At 36.1% G+C, this 13,843-nt stretch overlaps 1 pseudogene; it reads right to left on the reverse strand.

Annotated features, from left to right (window-relative positions):
- Positions 1-5,673: 5,673 nt before the first annotated feature.
- Positions 5,674-5,772, reverse strand: LOC129636366 (uncharacterized; annotated as a pseudogene).
- Positions 5,773-13,843: the final 8,071 nt, after the last annotated feature.

Below are 13,843 nucleotides of genomic sequence, written 5' to 3' on the forward strand. Positions count from 1 at the left end.
GTCCACAATTTATTGTGATCCACACAGTCAAAGGCTTTGGTCTAGTCAATAAAGCAGAAATAGATGTTTTTCTGGAACTCTCTTGCTTTTTCCATGATCCAGCAGATATTGGAATAAATAGGTAAGTATACACAAAGAAGAATTCACAATAATATCAACAATAAATTTAGCTTTGATAACTTGGAAACACTTTAGACAGAAAAGTAAATATTCTTCATGAGAAATTAAAATTATTTCAAATAAAAATGGTATTTTCTTCTTACTTTGATCTTAAACAGGAACACAGAATTTGGTCAAAAAATGTGTCCATTTGAAAAAAAAAATCCTGTAAACTGATTTATATTTGTAAAAGCTTGGAAATGTAACCATAAGACTTGAGAAAATGATCAAACTTTAGAATTTTCAAAGTAGTCTCAAAAAATCTTTTTCACTATATTACTACTGAAAGAATATATGATTTTTCCATTTTTATTTGCAGGCTAAATTTGTGACATCTCTAGTGAGATATAATTTATATATTGGGCTCCCTGGTGGCTCAGTGTTAAAGAATCCATCTGTTAAGCAAGAGACATGGGTTTGATTCCTGGGTCTGGATGATCCCCTGGGGAAGGAAATGGCAGCCCACTCCAGTATTCTTGCTGGGAAATCCCATGGACAGTGGAGTCTAGTGGGCTACAGTCCATAGGGCTACAAAAGAGCTGGACAAGACTTAGAGACTAAAGGACAACAACAATAGTTTACATACCATAAAATCCAAGCATTTAAAGTGTTCAATTCAGTTTTTCTTAGTTTATTCACAGGATTATGCAACCACTACCAATATCAATTAAGGCATTTTCACCTGCAAAAAAGAAACCTTGCACCCCTTGGCAGTAACCTCTGTTTCTCTCCTACTTCCCCTCCAGCTCTCTTACCACTAATATACTTTCTGACTCTATAGTTGTAAGCTGTTTCATCTAAAATGGTGTACAATTAACTTTTTTTAACTGCAGCCTGGTGTGCTGCAGTCCATGGGGTCACAAAGAGTCAGACACGACTCAGCAACTGAACTGAACTTTTTTTAAAAAAGGAAATATTTAAATATGAAAGGGTTAAATATTACAAAAACCTAGGAGTGAAATCTCACTGAAATCTAGCTTCTGTTCATTTTGAGAAACCATACACATTTTTCTAATAAGGGCTGTATTAAATTCAGAAGGCTCGAGGTTAAGAATTCTGTGTACTTCTCAATAACACTGGGACAGGTTACATCACGACCATATTAAAGAAATAATTCAGTTTTGGCATTGGGCATGATTTACCACGTCACAGTCTTTTAAAATGCAAATAAGGTCGCTTCACTTTCCATGTGGAGAATATTAAGACAGCAGTTGGATTTAGACCAAAAAAAATAAAATAAAATGCAAGCAGAAGTGTAAGTGGCATGAAAGCATAATCCATATTAAAAATATTTCAGAGAGATAACCAATAAATTTCTCAGTGTATGGTAGTCCTTTTAGAGGTTATGTGTGACATGACAACTTTGGTTAATTTTATCAAATTTCACATTACAATAATTTGCTTTTTAAAATATATTTATTTATTTTTATTTATTTGATTGTGCTGGGTCTTAGTTGCAGCATGTGGGATCTAGTTCCCTGACCAGGGAATGAACCTGGGCCCCCTGCGTTGGGAGCCTGGAGTCTTAGCCACTGGACCTACGAGGTCCCCTAATAATTTCTTTTAATTTTGATTCTCTCTGAACAATCAGTTCGGTTCAGTTCAGTCACTCAGTCATGTCCGACTCTTTGTGACCTCCAGTATGCCAGGCCTCCCTGGCCATCACCAGCTCCCGGAGTCCACCCAAACCCATGTCCATTGTGTTGGTGATACCATCCAACCATCTCATCCTCTGTCGTCCCCTTCTCCTCCTGCCTTCAATCTTTCCCAGCATCTGGGTCTTTTCAAATGAGTCAGCTCTTCACATCAGATGGACAAAGTATTGGAGTTTCAGCTTCAACATCAGTCTTCCCAACGAATATTCAGGACTGATTTCCTTTAGGATGGACTGATTTGATCTCCTTGCCATTTAAGCGACTCTCAAGAGTCTTCTCCAACACCACAGTTCAAAAGCATCAATTCTTCAGTGCTCAGCTTTCTTTATAGTCCAACTCTCACATCCATACATGACCACTGGAAAAACCATAGCCTTGACTAGATGGATCTTTGTTGGCAAAGTAATGTCTCTACTTTTTAATATGCTGTCTAGGTTGGTCATAACTTGCCTTCCAAGGAGGAAGTGTTGTTTAATTTCATGGCTGCAGTGATTTTGGAGCCCAGAAAAATAAAGTCAGCCACTGTTTCCCCATCTATTTGCCATGAAGTGATGGGACCAGATGCCATGATCTTAGTTTTCTGAATATTGAGCTTTAAGCCAACTTTTTCACTTTCTTCTTTTACTTTCATCAAGAGGCTCTTTATTTCTTCTTCATTTTCTGCCATAAGGGTGGTGTCATCTGCATATCTGAGGTTATTGATATTTCTCCTGGCAATCTTGATTCCAGCTTGTGTTTCTTCCAGTCCAGCATTTCTCATGATGTATTCTGCATATAAGTTAAATAAGCAGGGTGACAAATTACAGCCTTGATGTACTCCTTTTCCTATTTGGAACCAGTCTCTTGTTCCATGTTCAGTATTATATGCATATATATTTCATTATTACTTGAAAGACTGATTATTACTTTACTTTTTACTTGCAACAATTAACGTACTTCTATATATTTGTATTTTTATGTATTCAAAAGATATAATAACAAATAATATATTTAATCATCTTTAGTATGTTTATTGGAGAAGGCAGTGGCACCCCACTCCAGTACTCTTGCCTGGGAAATCCCAAGGATGGAGGAGCCTAGTAGGCTGTAGTCCATGGGGTCGCTAAGAGTCAGACACGACTGAGCGACTTCACTTTCACTTTTCACTTTCATGCATTGGAGAAGGAAATGGCAACCCACTCCAGGGTTCTTGCCTGGAGAATCCCAGGGACGGGGGAGCCTGGTGGGCTGCCGTCTATGGGGTCGCACAGAGTCGGACAGGACTGAAGTGACTTAGCAGCAGCAGTATGCTTATGCCATTCTATTATTTCAATAATACAAAATCTATATTGATTTATTAAACACAGATTTACCACTGTATGAGTGACAAAATTATATTTAGGGTATGCTGCTGCTGCCAAGTCACTTCAGTCATGTCCGACTCTGTCTGACCCCATAGATGGCAGCCTACCAGGCTTCCCCGTCCCTGAGATTCTCCAGGCAAGAACACTGGGGTGGGTTGCCATTTCCTTCTCCAATGCATGAAAGTGAAAAGTGAAAGTGAAGTCTCTCTGTCGTGTCCGACTCGTCGCGACCCCATGGACTGCAGCCTACCAGCCTCCTCCATATTGGGATTTCCCAGGCAAGAGTACTGGAGTGGGGTGCCATCGCCTTCTCATATGTTTACATTGTAAAATGATTACTACAATAAAAGCCATTAACATATCTATCACCTCAGAGAGAATGCTTAAGATCTATTATATTAACAAATTGTAAAGTATATTTCATTTTAAATGTCACCATGCTGTATATTAGATCTCCAGAATGTATTCACCTTATAATTGAAAATTTGTATATTTTGACTAATATCTCCCCAATTTACCCACCCCCAATAGTCTACTGTTTCTGTTATTTCAACTTTTTTAGATTCCACATATAAATGAAATCATGCAGTATTTCATATATCTTGTATCAATGTATCTTGTTTATATTTCACTTGGTAAAATGCCCTCCAGGTTCATTCAAGTTGTTGCAATTGGCAGGATTTCATTTTTTTTTTTCAAAGTTGGAATTTTACATCGATACATTTGTTGGTGGTGGTGGTGTTTAGTCATTAAGTTATATCCAGCTTTTGCAATCCAATGGACTGTACCCTGCCAGGGTCCTCTGTCCATGGGATCTTTCAGGCAAGAAATGTAGAGTGGGTTGTTACTTCCTTCTGCAGGGGATCTTCTCAACCCAGGGACTGAATCCGAGTCTCCTGCATTTGCAGCCGGATTCTTTATGACTGAGCCACCTATATTCTAGCTATTCATTATCCAGCAAAGGCCACTTAGGTTGTTTCCATACTTGGCTATTGCAAACAATGTTGCAATGAAACATGGGAGGGCATATATATCTTCAAGATAATGATTTAATTTCTTTTGGATATATATGCAGAAGTGGGATTGCTAGGCCATATGATAGTTGTAGCTTTTAATTTTTTGAGGAAACTCCATACTGTTTCCCATAATGGCTATAACAATTTACATTCTACCAACAGTGCACAAAGGTTCTTTTCTTTCCTATGCCTTTAGCAACACCTGTTATCTTTTTTAACTTTTTAATAACAGTCAACCTAACTGGTATAACATGATATCTCACTGTGATTTTGATTTGCATTTCCCTGATGATTAGTGATTGATGCAGACATGTATATATTTTATGTATTCAAATTATGTAATAGTGCATTGATTATATACTTATACAATCATCTGGGCAAGTATATATCATTCCATTATTCTAATAATATAAACTCTGTGCTTTAGAATATCATGGATCCTTAGATTATAGCAGCTTCTATTACTGCCTTATCCCTAAAATAATTAGTCTGATGTTGCTGCTGCTGCTGCTGCTAAGTCACTTCAGTTGTGTCCGACTCTGTGCAATCCCATAGACGGCAGCCCACCAGGCTCCACCATCCCTGGGATTCTCAAGGCAAGAACCCTGGAGTGGGTTGCCATTTCCTTCTCCAATGCATGAAAGTGAAGAGTGAAAGTGAAGTCACTCAGTCGTGTACGACTCTTTTAGCGACCCCATGGACTGCAGCCTACCAGGCTCCTGAGTCCATGGGATTTTCCAGGCAAGAGTACTGGGGTGGGGTGCCATTGCCTTCTCCAAGTCTGATGCTAATTAGGCCCTAAAAAGATAAATGCCATAAGCATACAAAAATATAACTTCTGGATTAATTATGTCCTGTTGTTTGGAAAGGATTTGTAATTGTTTAAAAAAGTAAAAATATATTTAAATCAATTTAAAAGCACTAAATACTAACTGGTAAGGGAAATAGATTCAGTATTTACAAAACAATGCTTCACTTTTTCATACCAGACTAATATAGTGCAAGTATCTTACCTGTACAAAAAGGAGGCACTTCAATATTTCAAAAAGTACAAAATGTAACACTAAAACAATTGGAAGGTAATGTTTTATAGTAAAATATTTGAATAATAATTTTTTCCTCTGGAAAAAATGTGTGATACTCCCTTATCATACAGAGTATCACACATTCTCTGAAAGGAAGTGGCACTAAAGAAAATAATGAGTGAATACCACAATTTGGATCTAAGTGGAATTTAGTATTTGACCATAAATCTATTCTTGATTTTGGTACTGTTTATTTATCTATATGGCCTTGAGAAAGTGATTACTTTTTTTTTGAGTTGAAGGATAATTGCTTTACAGAATTTTGTTGGTTTCTGCTAGCACCATCATGAATCACCATAGGCCTCCCTCTTGAACCCCCTTTTCATCTCCCTCTCCATTCCACCCCTCTAGTTTGTTTCAGAGCCCCTGTTTGAGTTCCCTGAGTTCAGAGCAAATTCCCATTGGCTATATATTTAAAAATATGGACCGTTTCAAGAATTTGAGAGTCATCCTTTCACAGGGGCCATACTAATCTCTATATATGTGCTGCTGAAGTGAGCACAATGGAATGTTCCATTATTCATCTGAAAACCAGGAACTCTATACTCTTTCATTTAATAATTTAACTGACATACCAACACAAAGGATTATAAATAAACATTTATATGGTCTTTCATTTGATCCTTCTTAATATTGACTGAAGTAGACAGAGCAGTACCTACTTTTACTGTCTTGAAAATATGAAATGTGAGCCCACCCCCTTGTTTGTCCTTATTTATAAGAAAATAAATTAAAAGACCTAGTTAAGAACAAGGTCTACTGATATCTGGCTTACTGCATTCCCACTGCATGCTCAAGTTACCTTCGATTATTATTACAAACTATAAGTTATACATGTTTCCTGTTTGAGGAGTTAGAAGAGTTAGAAAAATCCATTTATAACAATTGAAAAGATGCTCATTGAGCTGCTGCAAAGTACTTTTATATGAAATTAGTTGAAATCTATTTAGAAAAAAAAAATGCTTCTTCCATAAGTGAAGATTTGTGTTAAATCCTCTTGCTTGGATATTATCTATTCTCCAACCAGCCAAATAACTACATCCTTCATAATTTATGGGATTTATTTAATTACCCTGTATATCAGTCTTCACTGATATAGAACAATGTCTGTTCTTCATTATATTTTAACTCATGTTCTTATTTTAATTCACTTACTCTAAGGGAAAAGAGTATTTGCTATGACCAGTGCATTCTCTTGGCAAAACTCTATTAGCCTTTGCCCTGCTTCATTTTGTACTCCAAAGCCAACTTTGCCTGTTACTCCAGGTGTTTCTTGACTTCCTACTTTTGCATTCCAGTCCCCTATAATGAAAAGGACATCTTTTTTTGAGTGTTAGTTCTAAAAGGTCTTGTAGATCTTCATAGAACCGTTCAACTTCAGCTTCCTCAGCATTACTGATCGGGGCATAGACTTGGATTACCATGATATTGAATGGTGTGCCTTGGAAACGAACAGAGATCATACTGTCATTGACTCATTTGAAAAGATCCTGATACTGGGAAAGATTGAGGGCAGGAGGAGAAGGGGACGACAGAGGATGAGATGGTTGGATGGCATCACAGACTCAATGGACATGGGTTTGGGTAAACTCTGGGATTTGGTGATGGACAGGAAGGCCTGGCATGGTGCAGTTCATAGGGTCGCAAAGAGTCAGACACAACTGAACAACTGAACTGAACTGAACTCTAAGCGAGTATCATACATTTTGGAAGCTGAAATTCGTTAAAAGCTTACTTTCACGTTCAGAAATAACATCTCAAATATTGGTGACATGCTAGGAAGAACCCTAAAGTTGGTATCAGATGTTTAAGATTATGTCCTTTCTCTCCCACAAGCCAGTTTTATGTCTTTGAGTCCCTGTTTTCTCATTCTGGACACACGGGAGTTGGGACACATTTGCGTTTAACATCCCTTCTAACTCCACAAGTCTCGGACATTTTGAAAATAATTATATCATTGTGGGAAAAATATAATGGTAATTTTCATAAACTCGGTTTAGCATACTCAAACACTCTAGCACTTACTCCCTGAGATTTCATGATTTTTTGTAACTTTTAAATATTTATTTATTTATTCCTTGAGCTGAGGGGGGGAAAGAGAATTTTAAAAATTAAAGACAAAAGGATTTGCTTTATAAATAAAATAGATATCAAACAGGTTGAAAAGAATTTTTTAATGAGAATCCTTATCTTCTTTGCAAATTACATAAATACAACACAAAGGAAGAGTTTTTAGATGTTCTGCTACTTAATTAAATAATCTGCCTCATATATCAGTTTTCACTTTCTTTTTTCATAAATTTAACATTGTTATGGGTTCAAAAGGATTATCCTTATTTCTTTTATTCTTTCCTCACTGTTAACTAGAGAGTTATACATTTTAACTTCAAAATACTATTAGAAAATGTGTACACACACAAAAAAAAAACTATTAGAAAATTATTCCTTTTATTATACAAATTAAATGTACACTATTTTGCCTGCTTGAATTTATTTTAAGCTGCTGTGTCCACCTTAAGTGTGTACTTTTTGCCTCTTCTCATTATTTTATACAATTCTGTATTTTCTGAAGATCTTCCATATGAGAAAGAGTATATAAAGTCTGATAAATTCTAGGCAGATTTCCTTTAATCTACTTCAGGAATCCCCACGTGTTCAGCCAGACCTTGCAGAATATGCTCAGCTATATGGAATATATCCTGTTCTGGCAGGAATTCAATTTTGGGGGAAGCGGGGGCAGTTCTCTTAACAAGCTCCCTTTTAAGGTGAACCTTTGCAGCAACCAGTGGCAGTGTCCCAAATTATTAAGAAAGCTTCCACACCTCTCTTTTCTCCTATGTAGTACTTCTGTCAAATAAATATCATCATTCCTCAACTTCTGCTCTTTTACTGAAATAATATATTTTTAAGATATTATGAAAAACAAAATTATATTTTTAAATATAATTTATACTGCCAACAATACCCTTAAATGATGACACATGCAATAAAATATTCAGGAATAGGTCAAATACTTCATTTCCAAAGGGTGAGCCATGACCAGAATCACTGGCAATACCTGACATGATTGTCAGAGAGCAGAAATTCAGGTCTTAGAACAGAGCTACAGAATCAACAGCACTGCTATACTAGATATACTTTTACCTTTTATCGTCCCTAGGCAAATCATAACAAATATTATGCTTAATGCTGAACTCTTAGAAACTATAATAAAACATGTCCTCATATTGAAAGAAACAATCTAAAATCTTTTGCACATAAATTATAGATTTGTCCAATTTGTCATGCTACTTAAATATGAGAATTTTAACTATTTTTCTGAACCCTCTTTTATGTTATTGTTCTTAGAAAAATTACTGTGTGCCTCATATAAAATGTTATATTAACATTTTATTTAAACATTTTATTAGTATTTCATTATATTAACATATCATTTGTTTTGTTAATTACATTTTTAACCTACTATGGGTCAGAAAATTAGAAAGTATATTATAATTAAATGATAAACTAAATAAGCTTTCAATTAGGCCTTAAGTATTCTTTCAGCTAGTAAATTTTATACATGAATAAGATGACACCATTTTTACTGAATAAGAATGCATAGTTTCCTTATTCTCTATGTATGGTTTTTACTCAGAATGAGGAGTCTTAAATAAATGATATCTAAGAAAATGAAGTTTTAAATGAAACAATAATTATTATCATTTATTGTTGTGACCTTAAATGATTTAAATAGTATGCAATGTTCTTTTTTTAATCTATATTCTAATAGAAACCATCATTCTATTTATAACCATCTCTAGATATAATTTTAAAACACTCATTAGTTTTGACTTTATTCTGATCTTATTACAAACTAGAAACATAGGCCCTAGTAGAACAATTGAAATAAAGAAATGACTAGCCTCAATATCAATGCTTTTTTTTATGGCCATGAAGATAATTTTACCTAGAACATAAAGCTGATTTTCTGCCAGATAAAAATTCCCATTATGCCATGTAATATATACTTTGTACCACATAATTGCACACTTCTGAAAAACCAGAATGCTTATATTAAATCAAATGAAATCATATTAGAAACTAATCAAGTTTTATTAGGAATCTTTTCAAAATACATTTTGAATGATTAAACTACTTTATTGATAGGTAAAAATGACTAAAATGACAACTAGAAGTATTGTTTAAAATACATTGTCTTGCCAAGATTAAACATGGACAGTCAATTGAATTCCTTCTTTCAGCTCTGCAGTTATCTTGGAAATGAAATAATGAATCTTATGAAAACACAAACACCTCTCTAAGACACAGGTGGATCAGAAAACACTACAGTAGTAATAAGATAATTTCACCTGCTTACTAACTCAATTATGTTTTAATTTTAAGATTGTTGTTATAAAAGTCATTTCAGAAAATATTTAGAATAGAAAATTTAAAGCAGGTTTAACTTAAACCAATTTTCTCTTTTGAATTGGAAAATAAGTGGAAATAGTAAAAGGTTTGTCAGGAAGCAAGGGATATAATACAGACTTGGATCTACCTAGTTCATCAGCCCTTACTCACCTTTTTGCATTACAGCATTTTGCATTACACTAACAATAATGAGCTGAAATAACTAGAGATGTGATAAAGCAGCACAATATAAGAGGCAGGTAAACTGTAGAAACTCTCTCAGATTTTTATTATGCAGTTGTATGTAAATGGAAATGCATTTTCCAGCTGAAAATATATAAGTATATGAAATATTTGCAAATAATCAAGCCCCAAATATTCTCCAATAAGTTGACTGAGTTAAATATTACCACTCAAGGTTTAAAATGGCAAGCAAAGTTCAACATCTGGTTTCTAGTTTTGCATATAAGGAAGTAAGAAATCACAACTTTATCTTAACATCAAGTAAAAAGCTGAGTTGATGGAAAAAATCAACACCTCTTTTTGGATCTGTAAGAGAGGTAAGAAAACAGGGTAAACAGCTGTCCCAAGATCGGAGAGATAAGTGGATACATTGAGTCATGGCTTAGTGGCAGAGAGATTCTGCTAAGGTAGGAAAGCCTACACTGTAACTGATGAATTGTGAGTGCCTCAACATGAAAGATAAAAACTCCAGAGGACTCATTTGTAGAAGGTGCTCCACAACTTTGTGAGATATTCCCCTTGGAATTGGAGCTGGTTCTCACAGTAACTATCAGAAAAATATTCCATTGTACTTTCTTTTTTTTTTTTTTTAATTTATTTATTTGTTTATTTATTTATTTATTTATTTTTTACTTTACAATATTGTATTGGTTTTGCCATACATCAACATGCATCCACCACGGGTGTACATGTGTTCCCCATCCTGAACCCCACTCCCACCATACCATACCTCTGGGTCATCCCAGTGCCCCAGCCCCAAGCTTCCTGTATTCTGCATCGAACCTGGACTGGCGATTCATTTCTTATATGATATTATACATGTTTTAATGCCATTCTCCCAAATCATCCCCCTCTCCCTCTCCCATCGAGTCCAAAAGACTGTTCTATACATCTGTGTCTCTTTTGCTGTCTCGCATACAGGGTTGTCATTACATCTTTCTAAATTCCATATATATGCATTAGTATACTGTATTGGTTTTTTCTTTCTGGCTTACTTCACTCTGTATAACAGGCTCCAGTTTCATCCACCTCATTGGAACTGATTCAAATGTATTCTTTTTAATGGCTGAGTAATACTCCATTGTGTGTATGTACCACAGCTTTCTTATTTATTCATCTGCTGATGGACATCTAGGTTGTTTCCATGTCCTGGCTATTGTAAACAGTGCTGCGATGAACATCGGGGTACACGTGTGTCTTTCAATTCTGGTTTCCTCGGTGTGTATGCCCAGCAGTGGGATTGTTGGGTCATATGGCAGTTCTATTTCCATTTTTTAAAGGAATTTCCACACTGTTCTCCATAGTGGCTGTACTAGTTTGCATTCCCACCAACAGTGTAAGAAGGTTCCCATTGTACTTTCTGTAAAAAGAGGGCAAACGAACCATTCTGAAACAGAGCACATGCTGTTCTTTTCAATGAAGTCTGTTCTTAGGAGAAATTAGTTAACCAAAGCCTAACCTGCTGGGGTATTAATCAGAGTTTAAATGATTTGGGGTAAGTGAAATACACAACTCTAGTCAGCTCCATGTAGAAAAAGGGAAACACCAACTCCAGTGCACTCTACCCATCTACTCTCACACTAAGTATGAAGGAAAAAAAATACAAAACAAAAAACAAAACTGAAATACTTGTGACGTTCACTGTCCAGAGGCTTAGGCTGACTAAAAAACAGAGACCTAAACTTAGTACTATAGAATGTTTCTCCTTCCCCTATATCTCACCATCACATTAGTATTTATAGCATTTCCTTTACCTAATATGACTGGCTATTGAGAAAATAATTAAGGTCCATTAATGCCGGGAGCCAGCGTGAGGAACTCCGCCCGTGGAAAAGGTCATGAATAAGGAGGCTCGACGTACGCAAAGGCAGGATTGAGCGTCAGGAGTCCGCCTGGAAATTCTCGAGCATCTACCCCCAAAACCAGAGTCTGCCTACTTTACTACTTTGTGCTCTCACCTACACCTCTGACTTTACGGGAGGCTGTCCCCCACCACCTCTTTTGGAGAAGGAGTTAACTTAGAGCTCCAGTTAATAATAATTCCTGGGCAGGAGTGTTTCAACCTACAAACTCCTCTGAAGTTTCTCTAGCCTGCCTGACAGGCTTGTCTGGCCACATGTGATTGTTCACGCCTCCCAACCGTGAGAGGCACGAGATACTTTAAACCTTCTAAAAACAGGTTCTTTAGAGAAGTTAGAAAACTATTAGTATAGTATAGTGGGCTGATTAGAAATTGTATTGGTGAAGGGTTTTTCATTTGTTGAGCCAATGTTTGCTGCTAAGTCTCCACATCCCCTGCCCTTATACACATTAATGAATATATAGAAGAAATAAGTATTAACCTTTGATATTAATCACGTTAGACCTTAGGCTACGCAAATTCTTTCCTCAATTAAAACCCACTACACCCTCACCCTATAGGAATGTAACTTTATCTGGTACCTTTGGAAGGTGGCATCTGTTTTAAGAATAATCACCCCTGGAGAAATAAGTGTTCTGGTTGACTGACCGCTGTCACAAGGAGAGGGTCATAAATTGTCAGCAGGTCCCCTGGCCAGAAGATGATGTAACACCCCTAAGACCTCTGTATACATTTGTATAAAGCACCTGACTTTAATAAAAGTCAGGACTGCTGACCCCGCGTGACCTTTGTATAACATCTCAGTGTATAAAAACAGACCCTGGAAAAATAAAAAATGGGATCAGTTCCTCGAAAGACTGGTCTCCCCATGCCGTTTTTTCTCTCATTGTCTGGCTGAATTCCATCTGGGGCGTGGAGGCTCGTCAAGCCTACTAATTATGCCTGGGCTTCTAAGATCTGACTGGGGAGGCCTTAGTGTCTGCTCTCCTTCGGGAGAACAGGAGGATGCCTGCGGCCTACGTAGGTGTGTAAATTCCTTGCCTTGGAATTTTACTAGCTTTCCACGTAAACCAAGTTATTCAGCCTCTTTTCTCCGCTGAATTTTCCTACTGAGCTATCCTTATTCTATTACTCTTTATTTCTCTAATTAATATTTAATTAAAGCCAGTGTATTCGCCAACACCATCTCTCCTTCGAATTTCCCTGGATCCACCAGGGCTGGACCCCGGCAAGTGGTGCCCGAACAGGGACAATCTGAAAAGACAAAGAAAGCATCAGTTCAGCTACGGTAGGAATGCTGGAATTTTCAGGCCAGGAATAAGTATGATTAATACTCTACTGAATAAAATAATATACAATAACAAATGGATTGTGTAAGCAGAAAGATGAAAGTGTTAAGAAAGGATTAAAGAGAAATATCAAAGGACAAAACCCTGTAACAGAGATGAAGAATGTCACTGGTGGACTCACTGGTAGAAGGGGCATGGCTGAAAGAATCTCTGGAAATCAGGAAAGAATCTCTGAATTTGAGGTTACCTCAACAGATCTTCAAAAGTAAAAAACAAAGTGAATAAAAACTAGAAAAAGGAAACAAAACAGAATATCTAAAGACTTTGGGACAAAACCAAAAGGTGTATCATTCATGTAATAGGAATATCAGAAGAACAAGAGTAGAGAAGAAATAATATGTGAAATAATATGACAGAATTTCCCTCAAATTAATTAATGTCAGATACCAAACTACAGATTCAGTAAGCTAAGAGAAACCAAGCAGGGTAAAATATAAAAATAAAACAAAACCACACACACACACACACACAAACACAAAAAGATAAAAATAAAAACAAAAAAAACACATCTAGACATATCACTTTCCAACTACAGAAAATAAAGACAAAGAATAAATTCCGAAAAAATTATGAAGTAGCTAGATGGGGGAAAATGACATATCTACATAGAGACAACAAAAAAGATTACATTGATTTCTCAGAAGCTAGAATCCAAGCAAGCAAGAAGGTAGAGTGAAATATATAAAATATTGAGAGGAAAAAAAAAGAAAAACAATAACCTAGAATTCTGGACACTGCAA

The sequence above is a fragment of the Bubalus kerabau genome, chromosome 21, assembly GCF_029407905.1.
Source record: "Bubalus kerabau isolate K-KA32 ecotype Philippines breed swamp buffalo chromosome 21, PCC_UOA_SB_1v2, whole genome shotgun sequence".
Taxonomy (NCBI): domain Eukaryota; kingdom Metazoa; phylum Chordata; class Mammalia; order Artiodactyla; family Bovidae; genus Bubalus; species Bubalus kerabau.